We start from the raw sequence: 25,702 nt of genomic DNA, 5'->3' as shown, positions 1-25,702 counted from the left end.
AAACCATAGATAGAGATGTAGTGTGTGATAAGTGTGTGCAAAACTAACTTTGGTTTTAAAATGATTATTATTGTTATTATTATTATTTTATCCAGTCGGATAAACATTCCAAACAGCCTTCACGACACTGGCAATAGTAGAATTCTGGTGGTTAAATTATGATATTTACATTTAAAAAATATATATATTTTATTTAACCTGTATTTAACTTTATATTGTTGCCACGTTCAACGGTTGGTTAACTTCAAGTTGGATATCAAATAAAAGTTGTTTGTTGATGTGTTGTGTGATTGTGCTATTCAAATAAAAATCTATGTTTATTGGTCTCAGGGGCCAAGTCAAATTTCTTTCTGCCTCCTGAGGTTGATGAGGCACTGTTGTGCCTTCTTCACCACACTTAGTCATTCTACCCACCCACACCCACACACACCAATCCAATACAGGTCCAGGTGAGACATGGTAATAGAGAACAGCACAAAGATGTCTGTCTGGAGCGTAACGACAGAGAGAGAAGGTAATTCATAGTGTTGTGTGTGTGTGTACAGCCTGTAATGAATGAGCTTTAAAAAGGGCTTGGCCCTACCCATTAATCCTAAAGAAACTGGGAGCCGAGACAAAGAAACGGAATGGGGAGTCACACACACACACACACACACACACTGAGAGTTACTCTATTAGTACAAAGGAAGACATCCAGGTCGTTACTCTTTATTTAACTCACCTAACAAATATTCAGGCCACGGCCGAGCAATTATACGATTTCTCCAGTAGCCAATTACACTGGCCCGGGAAATAAATGAGAACACAAAACTACTCCAAACAAAAAACAGAGAGAGCAAAACAGGGGAGAGAGAGAGAGAGAGAGAAACGGGGGAGAGAGAGAGAGATAGAAGTGGTAGATGAGATATCTGATGTCAGTATGCAGGGTCTGTAGAGAGAGGAGAGAAGGAGAGAGAAGGAGAGAGAGATAGAAGTGGTAGATGAGATATCTGATGTCAGTATGCAGGGTCTGTAGAGAGAGGAGAGAAGGAGAAAGAAGGAGAGAGAGATAGAAGTGGTAGATGAGATATCTGATGTCAGTATGCAGGGTCTGTAGAGAGAGGAGAGGAGAAGGAGAGAGAGATAGAAGTGGTAGATGAGATATGTGATGTCAGAATGCAGGGTCTGTAGAGAGAGGAGAGAAGGAGAGAGAAGGAGACAGAGATAGATAGAAGTGGTAGATGAGATATCTGATGTCAGTATGCAGGGCCTGTAGAGAGAGGAGAGAAGGAGAGAAAAGGAGAGAGAGAGATAGAAGTGGTAGATGAGATATCTGATGTCAGTATGCAGGGTCTGTAGAGAGAGGAGAGAAGGAGAGAGAAATTGAAATCCTGGACCTTGCTGGTCTGGTGTTGGACTTTACAGCCACTATAGAAAACATTGGAGTAGACAGCACACTGCTATTTTATTGACCCCTGTTTCTATACCCTACCAGCCCAGTAAAATCTGCTGTACATTAGTGTATTGGTACACTTGAGCTTACTTACAGAAAGGAGAGGACGTTCACTATGAAAAATAAATGATTCTAGCCTAAGTGCCAGCCTGTTTGTGCTGTCATGCCAACTACTTGTCACTCGTCATCATGATTGGCTAGAACAGTGAGCAGTGGAGTTGGCTAGATCACAGAGGTATATAATGTTTCATCTGAATGTTAAAAAAAAACTAAAAACCTTGACAGCCTTACTTAAATCAGCGTCTCACTTAGCAGGTTTATTGTCTGTGATTGGAATACATTACGGGATTAAACAATCTAGTTTCTTTCCCTTTTTTTCACATATTCCTCATCAGATCTCTCATTAAACTACTCCAGCTGTCGCCGTCTCTCGTGTTTTTGTTTGTATTTTTCATCTCAGTTATGGGGATTGTCGGTGAGGAAGCACAGGGAGACAGGCAGGAGTGTTTAAATGGGTTCCATAACTGTTCTTTTTTAGAGGGTGTTATGGGTGTTTAAGGGTTCTGTAGTGGGAATTAAACAAGGTTGTGTTTGAGCATGGTACCTGCTTAATCACCTCCTCCTGAGATTCACACACGGGCACACGCTCACACACACACATACTTCTTATTTGTTTAAACTCTAAAAGTCTAAGCTGTTGGTGTGTGATTGCCAGGAGGGTACTAAGCTAACATGGAATTGGTCATACCATGGAGAATCATTTAGCTATTTGATTTTGAATTTTAGGACAGCTTTAGGTATCCACCCCCAAAAATGTGAAAATGATTTGATAAGATTTGGAGTTTTCCCTTGACTAATATAGCCCATATAAATGCATTGATTAACACATTCATAAATGTCAAAAACAAATCATAAGGAATAAGGTTTTGGAGTGTTTGTCCTATATCTAGAAAATATAAGAAAGCTCAGGAAAATTCAAGTTTTTCTGGATACATATTTAACCCCTGATTTTTGTTGGCACAAATCTACCTCCATACTTCCATTTGTTTTTATTGGTTACCTTCAGCCGAGTCCCGTGACACTTGTGGGAGTCCTAGAGAAAGATGGCCGTTGACATAGACCACATAAATCCGATTTTTTATATGAATAAAGGCTTGCTAAAGTGCCAAAAGTCAGCATTTTGAACTGTCACTTTATCAACCCTGTGTCACTTCTAGGAAGATTTTAACCCCCCAAAATGTCTCTAAGTTTCCCCATCATTGTAAAGACATAGTTATATTGTTGCTTTGACAAAAGTCATTTCTGAAGATGATTATTTACTTAATGTGATTAGTCATTCATTTATGTCTGTCCCACATTCTAACTCTTTTTTTTAAAGAGTTCTGTAAACGTAACAAAGTTTTACATTGATTTACAGTGGCTTGCGAAAGTATTCACCCCCCTTGGCATTTTTCCTATTTTGTTGCCTTACAACCTGGAATTAAAAACATTTTTTTTTAGGGGGGAGGGTTGTATCATTTGATTTACACAACATGCCTACAACTTTGAAGATGCAAAATATTTTTTGTGAAACAAACAAGAAATAAGACAAAAAAACAAAACTTGAGCGTGCATAACTATTCACCCCCCCAAAGTCAATACTTTGTTGAGCCACCTTTTGCAGTAATTACAGCTGAAAGTCTCTTGGGGTATGTCTCTGTAAGCTTGGCACATCTAGCCACTGGGATCTTTGCCCATTCTTCAAGGCAAACTGCTCCAGCTCCTTCAAGTTGGATGGGTTCCGCTGGTGTACAGCAATCTTTAATTCATACCACAGATTCTCAATTGGATTGACGTCTGGGCTTTGACTAGGCCATTCCAAGACATTTAAATGTTTCCCTTTAAACGTCTCGAATGTTGCTTTAGCAGTATGCTCCCGGTCATTGTCCTGCTGGAAGGTGAACCTTCGTCCCAGTCTCAAATCACTGGAAGACTGAAACAGGTTTCCCTCAAGAATTTCCCTGCATTTAGCTCCATCCATCATTCCTTCAATTCTGACCAGTTACCCAGTCCCTGCCGATGAAAAACATGTTTTTCATCGGCAGGGACTAGATAACTGGTCAGATGGTGTTCTCGGGGTGATGAGAGGTGTTGGGTTTACGCCAGGCATAGCGTTTTCCTTTATGGCCAAAAAGCTCAATTTTAGTCTCATCTGACCAGAGTACCTTCTTCCATATGTTTGAGGAGTCTCCCACATGCCTTTTGGTGAACACCAAACATGTTTGTTTATTTTTTTCTGGACACTCTTACGTAAAGCTCAGCTCTGTGGAGTGTACGGCTTAAATTGGTCCTATGCATAGATACTCCAATCTCTGCTGTGGAGCTTTGCAGCTCCTTCAGGGTTCTCTTTGGTCTCTTTGTTGCCTCTATGATTAATGTCCTCCTTGCCTGGTCCATGAGTTTTGGTGGGCGGCCCTCTCTTGGCAGGTTTGTTTTGGTGCCATATTCTTTCCATTTTTTAATAATGCATTCAATGGTGCTCCGTGGGATGTTCAAAGTTTCTGATATTTTTTTTATAACCCAACCCTGATCTGTACTTCTCCACAACTTTGTCCCTGACCTGTTTGTAGAGCTCCTTGGTCTTCATAGTGCTGCTTGCTTGGTGGTGCCCCTTGCTTAGTGGTGTTGCAGACTCTGGGGCCTTTCAGAAAAGGTGTATATATGTGACAGATCATGTGCCACTTAGATTGCACACAGGTGGACTTTATTTAACTAATTATGTGACTTCTAAAGGTAATTGGTTGCAGCAGATCTTATTTATCGGCTTCACAGCAAAGGGGGTGAATACATATGCACGCATCACTTCTCCGTTTTTAAATTTAAAACATTTCTTGAAACAAGTAATTTTTCTTTTCACTTCACCAATTTGGACTATTTTGTGTATGTCCACTACATGAAATCCAAATAAAAATCTATTTAAATTACAGGTTGTAATGCAACAAAACAGGAAAAACACCAAGTGGGGTGAATACTTTTGCAAGGCGCTGGATTCATGGGAACCCAATTGAGACCAGGGTCTCATTCACAAAACTACAAACATTTTAATGATCAAGAACATTTAAATTACAAATAAAAGAAGAAGATTAAAATAAATCTGCCAGGTACAATTGCAATACTACAATTACAACAAATACACTATTGCAATCAATATAAATAACGGCAATCCTCAAGGAATTAATCTAACACCAGAGTCCTAAACTGACTTAGTGGCACCAGGGAATAAAGATGCAGGGGGACCTCAAGAGTTTTCATTTTTTTTAAATCAGTTAAGTCAGTTAAGAACAAATTCTTATTTACAATGACAGCCTACCATGGAACAGTGGGTTAACGGCCTTGTTCACGAGCAGAACAACAGATATTCACCTTGTCAGCTCGGGGATTCAATCCAGCAACCTTTCAGTTACTGACCCAACGCTCTAACCAACCCTGCAAGTGGGTTTGGTATCTCATCCTTTCATACTTTAGCAAAAAAATTAGTTAAGTTGTTAGCTTGTGTAGTAGAACTTTGTAAACATAAAGGGAATAGTTAAGTTATCTATGGGACTTTAATGAGGCCCAGCCAACATTTTGATACAGGATGCAGTGGTGAGTATTGCCTGTACCCGTGATAAAGCGAAGGGCGCTATGGTAGCTGGCATCCAACGGTTTAATAGTAGTGGCTGCTGCAATCTGATAAACGGTGTCACCATAGTCAAGAACTGGCAGGAAAGTTGGCTGTAGAATCTGTTTCCTGCTATTTAAGGAGAAGCATTTCTAAAAAAAGAAGCCCATTTTAAATCTTCAGTTAACTAACTCATCTGTATGTTTTTTAAACATTAAATCTTTTGTCAATCCAAATTCCCAGATATTTATAGGCAGAAACCCGATTGATTGGAGAACCATCCAATGAATAAATATGTAGTCCATTTGATTATTTTTTGGGGGGGGGGGGACAACTAGAGAACAACATGTATTTAGTCTTGTCTGCATTAAGTGCCAGTTGTAAACCAATCAGGGCTTTCTGCAAGGTAACAAGGTCAGATTGCAGCTTTAACATAGCCCGGTCAACAGTAGGGGCAATGACATACATAAGCGTCATCTGCATACAGATGAATATTATATGAAAATATATGGTTTAACTATTCCTTTTTAAATATGTTAATCTAATAGTCAAATCATAGAGTAAGTGCAGGTGAGCTGGTTTGACTCTTTTCTGCCATTTTCTGGTGTTCTGTGGTGGTAACTGAGTGTCATGGCCGTCGTAGGGAGGAGACCAAGGCGCAGCGTGGTAGGCATATATTCTCTGTATCATAAGAATGAACACTGAACAAAACTAACAAAACAACCCGTGAAGCTATACAAAGAGTGCTGAATAGGCAACTACACATAGACAAGAACCCACAAATACCCAAGGGAAAATGGCAACCTAAATATGATCCCCAATCAGAGACAACGATAAACAGCTGCCTCTGATTGGGAACCAATTCAGGCCACCATAGATTTACATATGCCTAGACTTACAAACACCCCTAGACAATACAAAAACCCTAGACAATACACAACAAGCATACCCACCCTCGTCACAACCTGATCTAACCAAAATAATAAAGAAAACATAGATAACTAAGGTCAGGGCGTAACCGTACCCCACCCCACTAAGGTGCGGACTCCCGACCGCAAACCTGAACTTATAGGGGAGGGTCCGGGTGGGCATCTACCCTCGGTGGCGGCTCTGGTTCTGGACGCCGCCCCCCATCTTTACACTGATCCCTCCGCCTTTGTAGATCCGGACCGTGGATCATCGCCGGAGGCTCTGGACTGCGGATCATCGCCGGACTGGGGATTGTTGCCGGAGGCGCCGGACTGTGGCCCGTCGTTGGAGGTTCCGGACTGTGGCCCGTCATAGGAGGTTCCGGACTGTGGCCCGTCGTTGGAGGTTCCGGACTGTGGCCCGTCATAGGAGGTTCCGGACTGTGGCCCGTCGTTGGAGGTTCCGGACTGTGGCCCGTCGTTGGAAATTCTGGACTGCGAAACGTCGCCGGAAGCTCTGGACTGGGTACTGTCGCCGGAAGCTCTGGACTGGGTACTGTCGCCAGAAGCTCTGGACTGGGTATTGTCGCCGGAAGCTCTGGACTGAGTACTGTTGCCGGAAGCTCTGGACTGGGTCCTGTCGCCGGAATCTCTGGACTGGGTACTGTCACCAGAAGCTCTGGACTATGGAAACGCACTGGAATTCTGATGCGTGGTGCCGGAACTGGTGGTACCGGGCTGAGGACACGCACCTCAGGGTGAGTGCGGGGAAGAGGCACAGGCCATACTGGACTGTGGAAGCGCACTGGAGGCCTGATGAGTGGTGCCGGAAATGGTGGTACCGGGCTGAGGACACGCACCTCAGGGCGAGTGCGAGGAGCAGGAACAGGACGTACTGGACTCTGGAGGCGCACTGGAGGCCTGGTGAGTGGTGCCGGAAATGGTGGTACCAGGCTGAGGACACGCACCTCAGGGCGAGTGCGGGGAGGAGGAACAGGACACACTGGGCCGTGGAGACGCATTGGAGATCAGGAACGTAGAGCTGGCTCAATGCGTCCTGGCTGGATGCCCATTCTAGACCGGCAAATGCAAGGAGCTGAAATAGATTGCACCGGGCTATGAATGCGAACTGGAGACACGGTGCGCATTTTTGCATAACACGGTGCCTGACCAGTCACACGCTCCCCACGGTAAGCACGAGAAGTTGGCTCAGGTCTCCAACCTGACTCAGCCAATCTCCTCGTGTGCCCCACCCAAAAAAATGATTGGGGCTGCCTCTCGGGCTTCCGTGCTAGACGTGTCCCCTCATATCGTCACCGTTCATCCCGTGCTATCTCCACCTGCCTCCATGGTAGGCGATCCTCTCCTGACAATATTTCCTCCCACGTCCAGGATCCTTTACCATCCAATATTTCGTCCCATGTTTATGCTGTCTGCTCCATCAAACGCTGCTCCTCCTTTTCACGCTGCTTGGTCCTTTTATGGTGGGTTCTTCTGTCACGGCCGTCGTAGGGAGGAGACCAAGACGCAGCGTGGTATGCTTACATTCTCTTTATTATAAGAATGAACACTGAACAAAACTAACAAAACAACAAAACGAACCCTGAAGCTATACAAAGAGTGCTGAACAGGCAACTACACATAGACAAGAACCCACAAATACCCAAGGAAAAATAGTAACCTAAATATGGTCCCCAATCAGAGACAATGATGAAGCTAGCCCCTGAGGTGAATGGAGTTGATGATATTTGGTGTCTGGGTAGCTAGCCCCTGAGGTGAATGATGATATTTGTTGGTTGGGTAGCTAGCCCCTGAGGTGAATGATGATATTTGGTGCCTGGGTAGCTAGCCCCTGAGGTGAATGGAGTTGATGATATTTGGTGTCTGGGTAGCTAGCCCCTGAGGTGAATGATGACATTTGGTGCCTGGGTAGCCAGCCCCTGAGGTGAATGATGACATTTGGTGCCTGGGTAGCCAGCCCCTGTAGCCAGCCCCTGAGGTGAATGATGACATTTGGTGCCTGGGTAGCTAGCCCCTGAGGTGAATGATGATATTTGGTGTCTGGGTAGCTAGCCCCTGAGGTGAATGATGACATTTGGTGCCTGGGTAGCTAGCCCCTGAGGTGAATGATGATATTTGGTGTCTGGTTAGCTAGCCCCTGAGGTGAATGATGACATTTGGTGCTGGGGTAGCTAGTCCCTGAGGTGAATGATGATATTTGGTGTCTGGTTAGCTAGCCCCTGAGGTGAATGGAGTTGATGTGCCTGGGTAGCCAGCCCCTGAGGTGAATGAGGACATTTGTTGCCTGGGTAGCTAACCTCTGAGGTGAATGGAGTGGATGACATTTGTTGTCTGGGTAGCTATTGTTTTGCGTCCGTGCGTGCATTTTTGCTTCTGTTTCTCCTATTGTTCATGTTAGTATGTTAAGCAACAAGCAGAAAGCTAACAAAGCCTCAAAGTGTTTGTTTGTGCCGAGTGTGTATGAGTGAGTGAGGCAGCACAACTCAATCATCATGCCTCTAATTGTCCTAGATAATGGCAGAGATGTGCACTACGGGCAAAATATGGCACCCTTTTCCCTTTATAGTGCACTACCTTTGACCAGAGCCCTTGGGGATCTGGTCAGAAATGTTGCATTATATAGGTAATAGAGTGTAATTTGGTGAGCAGCCTAAATGACCTCTCTGCTGCAGTCAAGAGAATTATAGATGGAAATTCCACCCTTGTTCCAGTGCTGTAATTTCTATCTATGAAAATAGAGAGTGAAAAAATGGAGAGTGGTTTGTATAGTTTGTAGTGTGGTCACACGGATTAGTTTTCTGGAAGGGATATTTGCTGCGTGGTTTGTTTTCCAGACATCATTTTCAACTGTTGTTATGTGTCAGTAGCCAACTGCAATGTGAGCAAGACAAAGGAGCTGATCGTGGACTATAGGAAAAGGAGGGCTGAACTGGCCCACATTAACATCGACGGGGCTGTAGTGGAGCGGGTCGAGAGTTTCATGTTCCTTGGTGTCCACATCACCAACAAACTATCATGGTCCAAACACACCAACACAGTTGTGAAGAGTGCACAACAACGCCTATTCACCCTCAGAAGACTGAAAAGATTTGGCATGTGTCCCCAGATCCTCAAGACGTTCTACAGCTGCACCATCGAGAGCATCCTGACAGGTTGCATCACCGCCTGGTATGGCAACTGCTTGGCATCTGACCGTAAGGCGATACAGAGGGTGGTGCGTATGGCTTAGTACATCACTGGGGCCAAGCTTCAAGCCTCCAGGACCTATAGTACAGTATATACTAGGCGGTGTCAGAAAAAGGCCCAAAAAATTGTCAAAGACTCCAGTCACCCATGTCATAGACTGTTCTCTCTCATACCGCATGGCAACCGGCACCGGAGCACCAAGTCTACAACCCCTTTGTTTTTACACTGCTGCTACTCGCTGTTTGTTATCTATGCATAGTCACTTTACCCCTACCTACATTTACAAATGACCACGACTAACCTGTAGCCCCGCACATTGACTCGGTAACAGTACCCCCTGTATATAGCCTTGTTATTGTTATTTTATTGTGTTACTATTTTTGTTACTTATTATTTTATTTTATTTGAGTAAATATTTTCTTAACTCTATTTCTTGAACTGCATTGTTGGTTAAGGGCTTGTAACAAAGCATTTCACGGTAAGGTCTACTACAACTGTTGTATTCGGCGCATGTGACAAATAAAATGTGATTCTATTTTTTGTAATGATTCTAGGACAGCACGTACTGTGGCTGTCAGACACCATTAATGTAATGATTCTAGGACAGTACATCCTGTAGCTGTCAGACACCATTAATGTCATGATTCTAGGACAGTACATCCTGTAGCTGTCAGACACCATTAATGTCATGATTCTAGGACAGTACATCCTGTAGCTGTCAGACACCATTAATGTCATGATTCTAGGACAGTACATCCTGTAGCTGTCAGACACCATTAATGTCATGATTCTAGGACAGTACATCCTGTGGCTGTCAGACACCATTAATGTAATGATTCTAGGACAGTACATCCTGTAGCTGTCAGACACCATTAATGTCATGATTCTAGGACAGTACATCCTGTAGCTGTCAGACACCATTAATGTCATGATTCTAGGACAGTACATCCTGTAGCTGTCAGACACCATTAATGTCATGATTATAGGACAGTACATCCTGTAGCTGTCAGACACCATTAATGTCATGATTCTAGGACAGTACGTACTGTAGCTGTCAGACACCATTAATGTCATGATTCTAGGACAGTACATCCTGTAGCTGTCAGACACCATTAATGTCATGATTCTAGGACAGTACGTACTGTGGCTGTCAGACACCATTAATGTCATGATTCTAGGACAGTACATCCTGTAGCTGTCAGACACCATTAATGTCATGATTATAGGACAGTACATCCTGTAGCTGTCAGACACCATTAATGTCATGATTCTAGGACAGTACGTACTGTAGCTGTCAGACACCATTAATGTCATGATTCTAGGACAGTACATCCTGTAGCTGTCAGACACCATTAATGTCATGATTCTAGGACAGTACGTACTGTGGCTGTCAGACACCATTAATGTCATGAGATGATGCTACAGTGTGTCTCCCTAGCTATCGATGATAGGTGTCATGATATGAAAGTAGTGTACATTGGTGTCACGCTGACCGTGGAGAATAATGTCTATGTCAGAGGAGGCTGGTGGGAGGAGCTATAGGAGAACGGGCTCATTGTAATGGCTGGAATGGAATTAACGGAACAGAGTCAAACACGTGGTTTCCTAGGTTTGATGTGTTTGATACCCTTCCATTCATTTCATTCCAGCCATTGCAATGAGCCCGTCCTCCTATAGCTCCTCTCACCAGCCTCCTCTGGTTTGTGTTCCTGAGGTGTTCAGAGAAACTTGGTGAGGCGAGAAGTAGATTTAATCAGGTCTGCAGCGCTCCAATGGCATCAATGAAACCGTTGTCTTTCTATCGACTCCTGGGGATATGTGAGAGCTGCAGGTGGTGGTGGAGGAATGTGTGTTGTCTGTCTATTGACGGGAGGATGGTTGTGGTGTGTGTGTGTGTGTGTGTGTGTGTGTGTGTGTGTGTGTGTGTGTGTGTGTGTGTGTGTGTGTGTGTGTGTTGTCTGAGGATGGTTGTGGTGTGTGTGTGTGTTGTCAGAGGATGGTTGTGTGTGTGTGTGTGTGTGTGCGTGTGTGTGTGTGTGTGTGTGTGTTGTCTGAGGATGGTTGTGGTGTGTGTGTGTGTGTGTGTGTGTGTGTGTGTGTGTGTGTGTGTGTGTGTGTGTGTGTGTGTGTGTGTGTGTGTGTGTGTGTGTGTGTGTGTGTGTGTTGTCTGAGGATGGTTGTGGTGTGTGTGTGTGTTGTCTGAGGATGGTTGTGTGTGTGTGTGTGTGTGTGTGTGTGTGTGTGTGTGTGTGTGTGTGTGTGTGTGTGTATGTGTGTGTGTGTGTGTGTGTGTGTGTGTGTGTTGTCTGAGGATGGTTGTGGTGTGTGTGTGTGTGTGTGTGTGTGTGTGTGTGTGTGTGTGTGTGTGTGTGTGTGTGTGTGTGTGTGTGTGTGTTGTCAGAGGATGGTTGTGGTGTGTGTGTGTGTTTGTGTGTGTGTGTGTGTTGTCAGAGGATGGTTGTGGTGTGTGTGTGTGTGTGTGTGTGTGTGTGTGTGTGTGTGTGTGTGTGTGTGTGTGTGTGTGTGTGTGTGTGTGTGTGTGTGTGTGTGTGTGTGTTTGTGTGTGTGTGTTGTCTGAGGATGGTTGTGGAGGCGTAATGGACTTCTTCAGAGGTCAGAGCACAACTATTGGCTGTATGGCCTCTCAGCATGCTCCCACTCCTCTCTGTCTCTCATATCACCATGGTCCATTCCAGACCATCAATCCGGCTTCGTAGACAGTAAGTGTAGGCTATTAAGACATCAGAAGTTGTGTAGAAAGTCTCCGCAGTGTCTGAACTCCCCCCCCCCCCCCCCCCCAAAAAAAGTGAATTTTTAAACTTTTGATCAATCACGCTAAGGCAGAGAAACAGGTACGCACACACCACAGGTACACACACACCACAGGAACGCACGCACCACAGGTACACACACACACACCACAGGTACACACACACACCACAGGTACGCATGCACTACAGGTACACACACCACAGGTACACAAACACACCACAGGTACACACACACACCACAGGTACACACACCACAGGTACGCATGCACAACAGGTACACACACACACCACAGGTACACAAACACACCACAGGTACACACACACACCACAGGTACACACACACCACAGGTACACACACACCACAGGTACACACACACACCACAGGTACACACACACCACAGGTACGCACACACACCACAGGTACGCACACACACCACAGGTACACACACACACCACAGGTACACACACACCACAGGTACGCACGCACAACAGGTAGGCACAAACCACAGGTACACACACACCACAGGTACACACACACCACAGGTACACACACACACCACAGGTACGCACACACACCACAGGTACGCACACACACCACAGGTACGCACACACACCACAGGTACACACACACCACAGATACACACACACCACAGATACACACACACACCACAGGTACACACACGCACCACAGGTACACACACACACCACAGGTACACACACACCACAGGTACACACACACACACCACAGGTACACACACACCACAGGTACACACACACACCACAGGTACACACACACACCACAGGTACGCACACACCACAGGTACGCACACACCACAGGTACACACACACACCACAGGTACACACACCACAGGTACACGCACACCACAGGTACACACACACCACAGGTACACACACACCACAGGTACGCACGCACCACAGGTACACACACCACAGGTACGCACACACCACAGGTGCACACACACACCACAGGTACACACGCACACCACAGGTACACACACACCACAGGTACACACGCACACCACAGGTACGCACGCACCACAGGTACACACACCACAGGTACGCACACACCACAGGTGCACACACACACCACAGGTACACACGCACACCACAGGTACACACACACCACAGGTACACACACACCACAGGTACGCACGCACCACAGGTACACACACCACAGGTACGCACACACCACAGGTACACACACACACACCACAGGTACACACGCACACCACAGGTACACACACACACCACAGGTACACACACCACAGGTACACGCACACCACAGGTACACACTCACCACAGGTACGCACACACCACAGGTACACGCACCACAGGAGCGCACTCACCACAGGTACGCACTCACCACAGGTACACACACCACAGGTAAAAACACACCACAGGTACACACGCACACCACAGGTACGCAAGCACCACAGGTACGCAAGCACCACAGGTACACACACACACCACAGGTACGCACTCACCACAGGTACGCACTCACCACAGGTACACACACCACAGGTACGCACGCACCACAGGTACGCACTCACCACAGGTACGCATGCACCACAGGTACGCAAGCACCACAGGTACGCAAGCACCACAGGTGGCCGTTTACACCTTTAATTGAGGAAGACGGGCTTATAGTAATGGTTTGAAGGAAATAAAGGGATATTAAACAAATCAAACACCTTGTTTTCCATGTGAAGGACTTACCAAGACTAACAGCCAAACGGACTAGGTAGAAAGGAGGTGGAGCTCTCTACACAAAAAGGCGGATACATTTTTATTTTAGCTCACTTTAATCCATTGTACAGGATGAGATCAATCACGCTAAGACAGAGAAACAGGTAACAGACGTTTCAATGTCAAGATGACAACTTCCTCAGAATAGCCTCTGTCGAGTCCCCAACAACAGGAAGTTCTGGTTTTCAGGGGAAATGGTAAGAGAGCGTGTGACGAGACTTCTGCTTTTGGACGTTAGGCGACACTCCATCTTAACTCCTCCTCCACATTTACTGGATTGGTTGAACAGTGCAGAAAATAACCTCCTCCAACAGTTTTTCCCCCTTCTCCTCAAGACCAGTATGTAGGGGATGGAGTTTCAGGCGTTTCTTTTATGCCTGCTATGTTAGTTTACTGGCTGCGTGGAGAGAGTGATCCACAGAGACTCCACAAAATGAGTGACAAAATGTTGCCACAAAATGAGTGACAAAATGTTATAAAACCTGGCCAGATCATTTAAAGCCATCAGTCTCAAGTCAAAGTCCAGAGGCTCCAAGTCTTCTCTAACCCCAAACCACGGCCTGGTCTGTTTAGCAAGCGTTCCCGGAAGTCTCGGGATGTTGCGCCTCTGGGTTCAGAAACTCTTTGTTAACAAGACAACGTTCCATCTTAACTCCTCCTCCACATTTACTGGATTGGTTGAACAGTGCAGAAGAGAACCTCCCCCGACAGTTGTTTTTCTTCTCGTCAAGACCAGTATGCAGAGGGTCTAGTTTCAGTCGTGTCTTGTACAGTGAAGAGGCGACTTCAGTGCCTTCTAGGCTATGAAAACCAGGCCTCTGCCTTTTTGTTGTTGAGTGCTCCAACTCCTTTCTACCTATACCTGCTCCTTTTGGAAGATTTTATTGGTAAGCCCTTGTTGTTGTCTTTTGCTTGTTGAAGCGAAGGTCCACCTGAACATGGTTTCCCTTCACTCCGTCATGAGCCGTCCTCCCCTCAGCAGCCTCCTGTGTCACCTTGCTGCTTCATCATTCTCTCCTCTCTCTCTCTCTCTCTCTCTCCCTCTCTCTCCTCTCTCCCTCTCTCTCTCTCTCCTCTCTCTCTCTCTCTCTCTCTCTCTCTCTCTCTCTCTCTCTCTCTCTCTCTCTCTCTCTCTCTCTCTCTCTCTCTCTCTCTCTCTCTCTCCTCCACTAATATTCCCCCTGTCAATCCATTCCATAAAGCTACCGCACATCAATCCAAATCACAAACAGTTGTCTAAAAGTTGCGACGTCTGAGCAGGAAAAATACCTGCCCTGATTCAGAACACATTTGTCTCTGAGTGTGTGTGTGTGTGTGTGTGTGTGTGTGTGTGTGTGTGTGTGTGTGTGTGTGTGTGTGTGTGTGTGTGTGTGTGTGTGTGTGTGTGTGTGTGTGTGTGTGTGTGTGTGTGTGTGTGTGTGTGTGTGTGTGCACTAGCACACTTGAAATTACCCCCCTAGATTCAATGTGGCTGGAGTGGGATAGTCACCTGTTTAAGTGTCCTAGGGTAAGAACTGCTTTAAAAAAAAAAAATTATTATTATTATTATTATCAAGTCTCTCACCTAATTCCCTTTTTTTGTGTTCAAGCTGGGCTGAAGCGTGTTTTGGATTGCTATCATACTCGGGATGGAGAGGTGTTGAGTTGGACTGCTGGGTTGTTCAGCAGAGAGTGTGGATATAAGGTTCTGGGTTACGTTGGTATACACATATAGAATCCGGCTGTGTCTATCTGTAGGCTGAGCTAATTGAAATGCTACAGGCCTGAGCCTCATTCACCAAGGCACCAGACATTCTTGGTGGTCTGACATAGAATAAGGACTGGGGTTTGTCAACACTGTTTATTACATTTCTATGTGAAACGTTACACAATGTTTGCCTGTGAACTTCAGCTTAGTCAAGTTGTAAGCTATTTGTAAAAGTATATTCCGTTCGAAACATATTATACTTTTGAAGACCTTTCCATTTTTCCCCCCATTTAATTACTGATGTGGCCATGAGTTGTACATGCGTAGGATCTTAATTTGAGCTAGTTCGCTATAGCAGGAAAACAATCCTGCTGGAACAAATTAAGATACTATGGCTGTACAACTCAAGGTCGCATCAGAAATTAATTGGGGAAAAAATCTACAGATCTATCAGTACACAACTTGACCAAGCTGAAGATAATTATTATGTGTATTATAATTATTGGACATTTTTGTAAGGGGTTGATACATTTTCTGTAAGGGAAAATCAAATCTGACATTTCTAAATAGAAATTACAAACTCCAGGAGCCTTTTTAAACCTCAAATACAAGTTCTCCTGCAACGGGGTGATCAAATTAAGATCCTACATCTGTAGTAGTAGAGGAATCTTCAACCTAGCTTCCTTCTCTCCTGAAAACCAGATGTGGGGACCCCACTCAAGTGTTTGTTTTACACCTGCTACTTTGGGTTAGTACAAGGGAGAGGGAAAGGGAGAGGAAGGGGAAAAAGGAAGAGGAAGAGGGAAAGGGAAGGGAAAGGGAGAGGAAAAGAGAGAGGAAAAGAGAGAGGAAGAGAGAGAGGAAGAGGGAGAGGAAGAGAGAGAGGAAGAGGGAGAGGAAGAGGGAGAAGAATAGGGAGAGGAAGGGGAAAAGGAAGAGGAAGTGGGAAAGGGAAGGGAAAGGAAAAGGAAAAGGAAGAGGGAGAGAAAGATAGAGAGGAAGAGGGAGAGGGAGAGGAAGATAGAGAGGAAGAGTGAGAGGAAGAGAGAGAGGAAAAGGAAGAGGGAGAGGAAGAGAGAGAGGAAGAGGGAGAGGGAGAGGAAGTGGAAGAGGGAGAGCAAGAGGAAGTAGAAGAAGAAATGGACGACTGTACTGTACTGTGGCCAAGAGGTGAGCAATAGGTGAATGTCCCCAAAGAGTCCCCCCGTAACCTACCATTGACAAAGTACAGACCCAGGCTTCTACAGAGCTGCAACAGATCCCTTTCGTTTTTGTTGATGGTGCTATCACTGTTGTTTCTATGGGGGAGATTAAGGCAGTTAAAACAATATGGCCTGTAATAAAGCTGTCCCCTCGTGTGGTCGTTAGATCAGGTAGTGTTCCTGTGCGCGCATTTGTGTCCCAACAGATGAGCACATTTCCCTGGGCCTGGAAATGGCATGTTTCTCTCTCTCTTCCTCCCTCTCTCTCTTACTCTATTCCCTCTCTCTCTTCCTCTCTCTCTCCCTTTCTTCCCTCTCTCTCTTCCTCTCTTCCCTCTCTGTCCCTATCTCTCTCTCTCCTTATCTCTCCCTATCTCTCTCGCCCTCTCTTCCCTCTCTCTTCCTCTCTCTCTCTTCCTCTCTCTCTCTTCCTCTCTCTCTCTTCCTCTCTCTCTCTTACGCTCTCCCCCCTCTCTCTCCTTATCTCTCTCTTCCCTCCCTCTCTCTCTCCCTCTCTCTCTCTCCCGCTCGCTATCTCTCTCTTCCTATCTCTCTCTTCCTCTCTCTCTCCCTCCCTCTCCCCCTCCTCTCTCTCTCTTCCTCTCTTTCTCTCTTCCTCTCTTGCCCCCTCTCTCTCTCTCTCTCTCTCTCTCTCTCTCTCTCTCTCTCTCTCTCTCTCTCTCTCTCTCTCTCTCTCTCTCTCTCTCTCTCTCCCTATCTCTCTCTTCCTCTCTCTCTCCCTCTCCCCCTCTTCTATCTCTCCCTCCCTATCTCTCTCTTCCTCTCCCTATCTCTCTCTCCCTATCTCTCCATATCTCTCCCTATCTCTCTCTCCCTTCCTCTCCATATCTCTCCCTATCTATCCCTTCCTCTCCCTATCTCTTTCCCTATCTCTCTCTTCCTCTCCATATCTCTCTCTTCCTCTCCCTATCTCTCTCTCCCTATCTCTCCATATCTCTCCCTATCTCTCTCTATCCCTTCCTCTCCATATCTCTCCATATCTCTCCCTATCTCTCTCTCTCTCTCTCCCTCTCTCTCTCTCTCTCTCTCTCTCTCTCTCTCTCTCTCTCTCTCTCTCTCTCTCTCTCTCTCTCTCTCTCTCTCTCCCTCTTCTCTCTCTCTCTTCTCTCTCTCTCTCTCTCTCTCTCTCTCTCTCTCTCTCTCTATCCCTTCCTCTCCCTATCTCTTTCCCTATCTCTCTCCATCTCTCTCGTCCTCTCCCTATCTCTCTCTCTAAAGGCTCCGTGTGGTTACATGTGTTTAGATATTGATATGTTTTTGTGATTCAAATCAAATCAAAGTGTATTGGTCACATGACACAGGACACATGACACATGGTGTAAACGGTACAGTGAAATGCTTACTTGCAAGCTCTCCTCAACAGTGAAGTGCACATTATAAAAAATATACATCAAAAAGTAGTAAAAATAGGAAAATATCCCAAATATTCACAAATAAGTAATAAAAAGTAGTAAAGAATATATTGATGTTTGGATAAATATATATACACAGTAGGAATGCAGTATATATTATGAAATGTGCTAAAGTAAATAGTGACATGGTTGAGAAGTTTAGATACATAGTAATAAACTGGTCTCAGAGCTTTGTGCTGTGTTCTGAACATTGAGTATGGTTACATACACACAATAATGTGAAGAGTAATATAATAGTTTGATTAAAACGTTTACATGCTTTGCAAGAAGAACCATTTCCCTAATAATCCTGTTTCCATGGATACATCTGAAATCAGGCCACCTGATAGAAAATCAACCAATCAAAATAAACGTTGTATACCATGTTATTTTTGGGAAGCATATTTGATTCCGTGTTCGGGTATATAAAGTGTGTATGTGAAAACTACTTCTTAAGACATCATACATTCAGGTTTTTCCGAACTCACTTCAATCGCGCTAAAGAGGGAGGGTCGCTCGGCTCAAATACACAGATGGAACACTGATGAAGGTGTTCACGTGTCCCACATTTTTGAAAGATTAATCAGAAAACCAGGTGTTTTAATCGGCGTATGCTGACTTTGATTTTGATCTCACGCCTATTAGTATAAAAGCAGAGTGAAAGTGTTTACGTGACTATTTCATCATTTGCCTACTGCCATAATCAGTTTAATATTGAATTATTACCGTGCGTGTGTAAACATACTCAATTGCGTACTCAAGGTTTGCCTGTCAGAGGCGGAGTGGCCTCAGCCTCTGTGAGAGGAGGAGGAGAGGAGGCTCTTCACAATGTGTTTCAATGAGTCCAAGAGAGAACATTGACATGGCTAAAATAATGTATTGCTTAAAGCGACACTCCTTAACAAGTGCCTGCCTACCATTAGCTAGGCTAGGGGTTAAAGGGTTCAATCAATCAATCAATTTTATTTTATATAGCCCTTCGTACATCAGATAATATCTCGAAGTGCTGTACAGAAACCCAGCCTAAAACCCCAAACAGCTAGAATGCAGGTGTAGAAGCACGGTGGCTAGGAAAAACTCCCTAGAAAGGCCAAAACCTAGGAAGAAACCTAGAGAGGAACCAGGCTATGAGGGGTGGCCAGTCCTCTTCTGGCTGTGCCGGGTGGAGATTATAACAGAACTATGCCAAGATGTTCAAAAATGTTCATAAGTGACAAGCATGGTCAAATAATAATCATGAATAATTTTCAGTTGGCTTTTCATAGCTGATCATTAAGAGTTGAAAAACAACAGGTCTGGGACAGGTGGCGGTTCCATAACCGCAGGCAGAACAGCTGAAACTGGAATAGCAGCAAGGCCAGGCGGACTGGGGACAGCAAGGAGTCACCACGGGCGGCAGTCCCGACGCATGGTCCTAGGGCCCAGGTCCTCCGAGAGAAAGAAAGAGAGAAGGAGAAAATTAGAGAGAGCCAAGATTTTCAAAATGTTCATAAATGACAAGCATGGTCAAATAATAATCAGGAATAAATCTCAGTTGGCTTTTCATAGCCGATCATTAAGAGTTGAAAACAGCAGGTCTGGGACAGGTAGGGGTTCCATAACCGCAGGCAGAAGAGTTGAAACTGGAATAGCAGCAAGGCCAGGCGGACTGGGGGCAGCAAGGAGTCACCACGGCCGGTAGTCCCAACGTATGGTCCTAGGGCTCAGGTCCTCCGAGAGAAAGAGAGAAGGAGAAAATTAGAGAGCGCCAAGATTTTCAAAATGTTCATAAATGACAAACATGGTCAAATAATAATCAGGAATAAATCTCAGTTGGCTTTTCATAGCCGATCATTAAGAGTTGAAAACAGCAGGTCTGGGACAGGTAGGGGTTTCGTAACCGCAGGCAGAAACAGTTGAAACTGGAATAGCAGCAAGGCCGGGCGGACTGGGGACAGCAAGGTGTCAGCATGCCCGGTAGTCCTGACGTATGGTCCTAGGGCTCAGGTTCTCAGAGAGAAAGAGAGAACGAGAGAATTAGAGAGAGCATACTTAAATTCACACAGGACACTGGATAAGACAGGAGAAGTATTCCAACTGACCCTAGCCCCCCGACACATAAACTACTGCAGCATAAATACTGGAGGCTGAGACAGGAGCGGTCAGGAGACACTGTGGCCCCATCCGAAGAAACCCCCGGACAGGGCCAAACAGGAAGGATATAACCCCACCCACTCTGCCAAAGCACAGCCCCCACACCACTAGAGGGATATCCTCAACCACCAACTTACAATCCTGAGACAAGGCCGAGTATAGCCCACAAAGGTCTCCACCACAGCACACCCAAGGGGGAGCGCCAACCCAGACAGGAAGTTCACGTCAGTAACTCAACCCACTCAAGTGACGCACCCCTCCTAGGGACGGCATGAAAGAGCACCAGCAAGCCAGTGACTCAGCCCCAGTAACAGGGTTAGAGGCAGAGAATCCCAGTGGAGAGAGGGGAACCGGCCCTGGAGAGACAGCAAGGGCGGTTCGTTGCTCCAGAGCCTTTCCGTTCACCTTCACACTCCTGGGCCAGACTACACTCAATCATATGACCTACTGAAGAGATAAGTCTTCAGTAAAGACTTAAAGGTTGAGACTGAGTCTGCGTCTCTCACATGGGTAGGCAGACTGTTCCATAAAAATGGAGATCTATAGGAGAAAGCCCTGCCTCCAGCTGTTTGCTTAGAAATTTTAGGGACAATTAGGAGGCCTGCGTCTTGTGACCGTAGCGTACGTGTAGGTATGTACGGCAGGACCAACTCGGAAAGATAGGTAGGAGCAAGCCCATGTAACGCTTTAAAGGTTAACAGTAAAACCTTGAAATCAGCCCTTGCCTTAACGGGAAGCCAGTGTAGGGAAGCTAACACTGGAGTAATATGATCAAATTTCTTGGTTCTAGTCAGGATTCTAGCAGCCGTATTTAGCACTAACTGAAGTTTATTTAGTGCTTTATCCGGGTAGCCGGAAAGTAGGGCATTGCAGTAGTCTAACCTAGAAGTAACAAATGCATGGATTAATTTTTCTGCATAATTTTTGGACAGAAAATTTCTGATTTTTGCAATGTTACGTAGATGGAAAAAAGCTGTCCTTGAAACAGTCTTGATATGTTCGTCAAAAGAGAGATCAGGGTCAAGAGTAACGCCGAGGTCCTTCACAGTTTTATTTGAGACGATTTTACAACCATCAAGATGAATTGTCAGATTTAACAGAAGATCTCTTTGTTTCTTGGGACCTAGAACAAGCATCTCTGTTTTGTCCGAGTTTAAAAGTAGAAAGTTTTCAGCCATCCACTTCCTTATGTCTGAAACACAGGCTTCTAGCGAGGGCAATTTTGGGGCTTCACCATGTTTCATTGAAATGTACAGCTGTGTGTCATCCGCATAGCAGTGAAAGTTAACATTATGTTTTCGAATAACATCCCCAAGAGGTAAAATATATAGTGAAAACAATAGTGGTCCTAAAACGGAACCTTGAGGAACACCGAAATGTACAGTTGATTTGTCAGAGGACAGACCATTCACAGAGACAAACTGATATCTTTCCGACAGGTAAGATCTAAACCAGGCCAGAACTTGTCCGTGTAGACCAATTTGGGTTTCCAGTCTCTCCAAAAGAATGTGGTGATCGATGGTGTCAAAGGCAGCACTAAGGTCTAGTGGCACGAGGACAGATGCAGAGCCTCGGTCTGACGCCATTAAAAGGTCATTTACCACCTTCACAAGTGCAGTCTCAGTGCTATGATGGGGTCTAAAACCAGACTGAAGCATTTCGTATACATTGTTTGTCTTCAGAAAGGCAGTGAGTTGCTGCGCAACAGCTTTTTCTAAAATTTTTGAGAGGAATGGAAGATTCGATATAGGCCGATAGTTTTTTATATTTTCCGGGTCAAGGTTTGGCTTTTTCAAGAGAGGCTTTATCACTGCCACTTTTAGTGAGTTTGGTACACATCCGGTGGATAGAGAGCTGTTTATTATGTTCAACATAGGAGGGCCAAGCACAGGAAGCAGCTCCTTCAGCAGTTTAGTAGGAATAGGATCCAGTATGCAGCTTGAAGGTTTAGAGGCCATGATTATTTTCATCATTGTGTCAAGAGATATAGTACTAAAACACTTAAGTGTCTCTCCCGATCCCAGGCCCTCGCAGAGCTGTGCAGATCCAGGACAGCTAAGCCCTGGAGGAATACGCAGATTCAAAGAGGAGTCCGTAATTTGCTTTCTAATGGTCATGATCTTTTCCTCAAAGAAGTTCATGAATTTATTACTGCTGAAGTGAAAGCCATCCTCTCTTGGGGAATGCTGCTTTTTAGTTAGCTTTGCAACAGTATCAAAAATAAATTTTGGATTGTTCTTATTTTCCTCGATTAAGTTGGAAAAGTAGGATGATCGAGCAGCAGTGAGGGCTCCGGTACTGCACGGTACTGTCTTTCCAAGCTAGTCGGAAGACTTCCAGTTTTGTGTGGCGCCATTTCCGTTCCAATTTCCTGGAAGCTTGCTTCAAAGCTCGGGTATTTTCTGTATACCAGGGAGCTAGTTTCTTATGACAAATGTTTTTCGTTTTTAGGGGTGCAACTGCATCTAGGGTATTGCGCAAGGTTAAATTGAGTTCCTCAGTTAAGTGGTTAACTGATTTTTGTCCTCTGACGTCCTTGGGTAGGCAGAAGGAGTCTGGAAGGGCATCAAGGAATTTTTGTGTTGTCTGAGAATTTATAGCACGACTTTTGATGCTCCTTGGTTGGGGTCTGAGCAGATTATTTGTTGCGATTGCAAACGTAATAAAATGGTGGTCCGATAGTCCAGGATTATGTGGAAAAACATTAAGATCTACAACATTTATTCCATGGGACAAAATTAGGTCCAGAGTATGACTGTGGCAGTGAGTAGGTCCAGAGACATGTTGGACAAAACCCACTGAGTCGATGATGGCTCCGAAAGACTTTTGGAGTGGGTCTGTGGACTTCTCCATGTGAATATTAAAATCACCAAAAATTAGAATATGATCTGCTATGACTACAAGGTCTGATAGGAATTCAGGAAACTCAGAGAGGAACGCTGTATATGGCCCAGGAGGCCTGTAAACAGTAGCTATAAAAAGTGATTGAGTAGGCTGCATAGATTTCATGACTAGAAGCTCAAAAGACGAAAACGCCATTTTTTTTTTTGTAAATTGAAATTTGCTATTGTAGATGTTAGCAACACCTCCGCCTTTGCGGGATGCACGGGGGATATGGTCACTAGTGTAACCAGGAGGTGAGGCCTCATTTAACACAGTAAATTCATCAGGCTTAAGCCATGTTTCAGTCAGGCCAATCACATCAAGATTATGATCAGTGATTAGTTCATTGACTATGACTGCCTTTGAAGTGAGGGATCTAACATTAAGTAACCCTATTTTGAGATGTGAGGTATCACGATCTCTTTCAATAATGGCAGGAATGGAGGAGGTCTTTATCCTAATAAGATTGCTAAGGCGAACACCGCCATGTTTAGTTTTGCCCAACCTAGGTCGAGGCACAGACACAGTCTCAATGGGTATGGCTGAGCTGACTACACTGACTGTGCTATTGGCAGACTCCACTAAGCTGGCAGGTTGGCTAACAGCCTGCTGCCTGGCCTGCACCCTATTTCATTGTGGGGCTAAAGGAGTTAGAGCCCTATCTATGTTGGTAGATAAGATGAGAGCACCCCTCCAGGTAGGATGGAGTCCGTCACTCCTTAGCAGGTCAGGCTTGGTCCTGTTTGTGGGTGAGTCCCAGAAAGAGGGCCAATTATCTACAAATTCTATCTTTTGGGAGGGGCAGAAAACAGTTTTCAACCAGCGATTGAGTGCTGAGACTCTGCTGTAGAGCTCGTCACTCCCCCTAACTGGGAGGGGGCCAGAGACAATTACTCGATGCCGACACATCTTTCTAGCTGATTTACACGCTGAAGCTATGTTGCACTTGGTGACCTCTGACTGTTTCATCCTAACATCGTTGGTGCCGACGTGGATAACAATATCTCTATACTCTCTACACTCGCCAGATTTAGCTTTAGCCAGCACCATCTTAAGATTAGCCTTAACGTCGGTAGCCCTGCCCCCTGGTAAACAGTGTATGATCGCTGGGTGATTCGTTTTAAGTCTAATACTGCGGGTAATGGAGTCGCCAATGACTAGGGTTTTCAATTTGTCAGAGCTAACGGTGGGAGCCTTCGGCGTCTCAGACCCCGTAACGGGAGGAGTAGAGACAAGAGAAGACGCAGACTCAGACTCCGACTCGCTACATAATGGGGAAAACCGGTTGAAAGTTTCTGTCGGCTGAATGAGCGACACCGGTTGAGCATTCCAACAGCATTTCCCTCCAGAAGCCATGAGAAAGTTGTCCGGCTGCGGGGACTTATACTAACATTACTATCTGTACTTACTGGTGGCACAGACGCTGTTTCTTCCTTTCCTACACTGAAAATACCCTTGCCTAACGATTGCGTCTGAAGCTGGGCTTGCAGCACAGCTATTTTCGCCGTAAGGCGATCGTTCTCCTGTATATTATGAGTACAGCGACTGCAATTAGAAGACATCATGTTAATGTTACTACTTAGCTTCGGCTGTTGAAGGTGTTGACGAACCATGTCCAGATAAAGCGTCCGGAGTGAAAAGGTTGAATGAGGGAAAAAAGTTGCGATGGAAAAACTAAAAATATAAACGGTAATTAAAAACAGAAACAAAACAAAAAACGTAAAGTTGTCAGCTAGCAAAGTAAAGTAAAGTTTGCAGCAAATCGCACAGCAACAAAACGCACAGCAACACGTCTGGGTTAAGGTTAGGGTTAAGTTAAAGGGTTAAGGTTCGGGTTAAGTTAAAGGGTTAAGGTTAGGAATAGGGGAAGGGTTAGCTAACATGCTAAGTATTTGCAAAGTAGCTCAAAAGTAGTAAGTAGTTGCTAATTAGCTAAGATTTGCTGAAGTTTTCCATGATGAGTTGAACACGTTTGTGTAATTAGCTAAAGTTTTCCATGATGAGTTGAACACGTTTGTGTAATTAGCTAATGTTTTCCATGATGAGAGTTGAACACGTTTGTGTAATTAGCTGAAGTTTTCCATGATGAGTTGAACACGTTTGTGTAATTAGCTAACGTTTTCCATGATGAGAGTTGAACACGTTTGTGTAATTAGCTAAAAGTCTTCCATGATGAGATTCGAACCCGAAACTTTTGGGTTGCTAGACATTCGTGTTATACACCTACCCATCCGTCCCGACCAACCACCTTACTTTTGTTTATGCCTTAAGTAACTTTACGTCTTATGTAACCATACGAAACGTAACATATAATATTAATTTCAGTGTCCCTGATTTACATTTAATATGTTACGTCTAGTCTATGAGACCAGGCTGAGCTATCTGCAGGCCAGTTAGACTTGCCTGCCTGCCAGAATGCCCCAACATCTGCACAGCCTCTCCGAGTAACTACAGAGAGAACTCTAACACATGGTTTATATATTTATTTTCTCTTTTTGGATGCAGGCACAAATGCCTTTGAAGTTTTCCCACTGACTCACCTTCTGTTGCCCCCTTCTGTTTCTCTTTGGCTACGAGCAAAATAGCACCCTATTCCCTACACGCTGCACTTGTTGTTGTTTTTAACCAGGGCCCATCACTATGCAATGAATAGGGTGCCG

This window comes from Salvelinus fontinalis, chromosome 17 (assembly GCF_029448725.1).
Source record: "Salvelinus fontinalis isolate EN_2023a chromosome 17, ASM2944872v1, whole genome shotgun sequence".
Taxonomy (NCBI): Eukaryota; Metazoa; Chordata; class Actinopteri; order Salmoniformes; family Salmonidae; genus Salvelinus; species Salvelinus fontinalis.
This window is presented reverse-complemented; position numbering follows the sequence as displayed.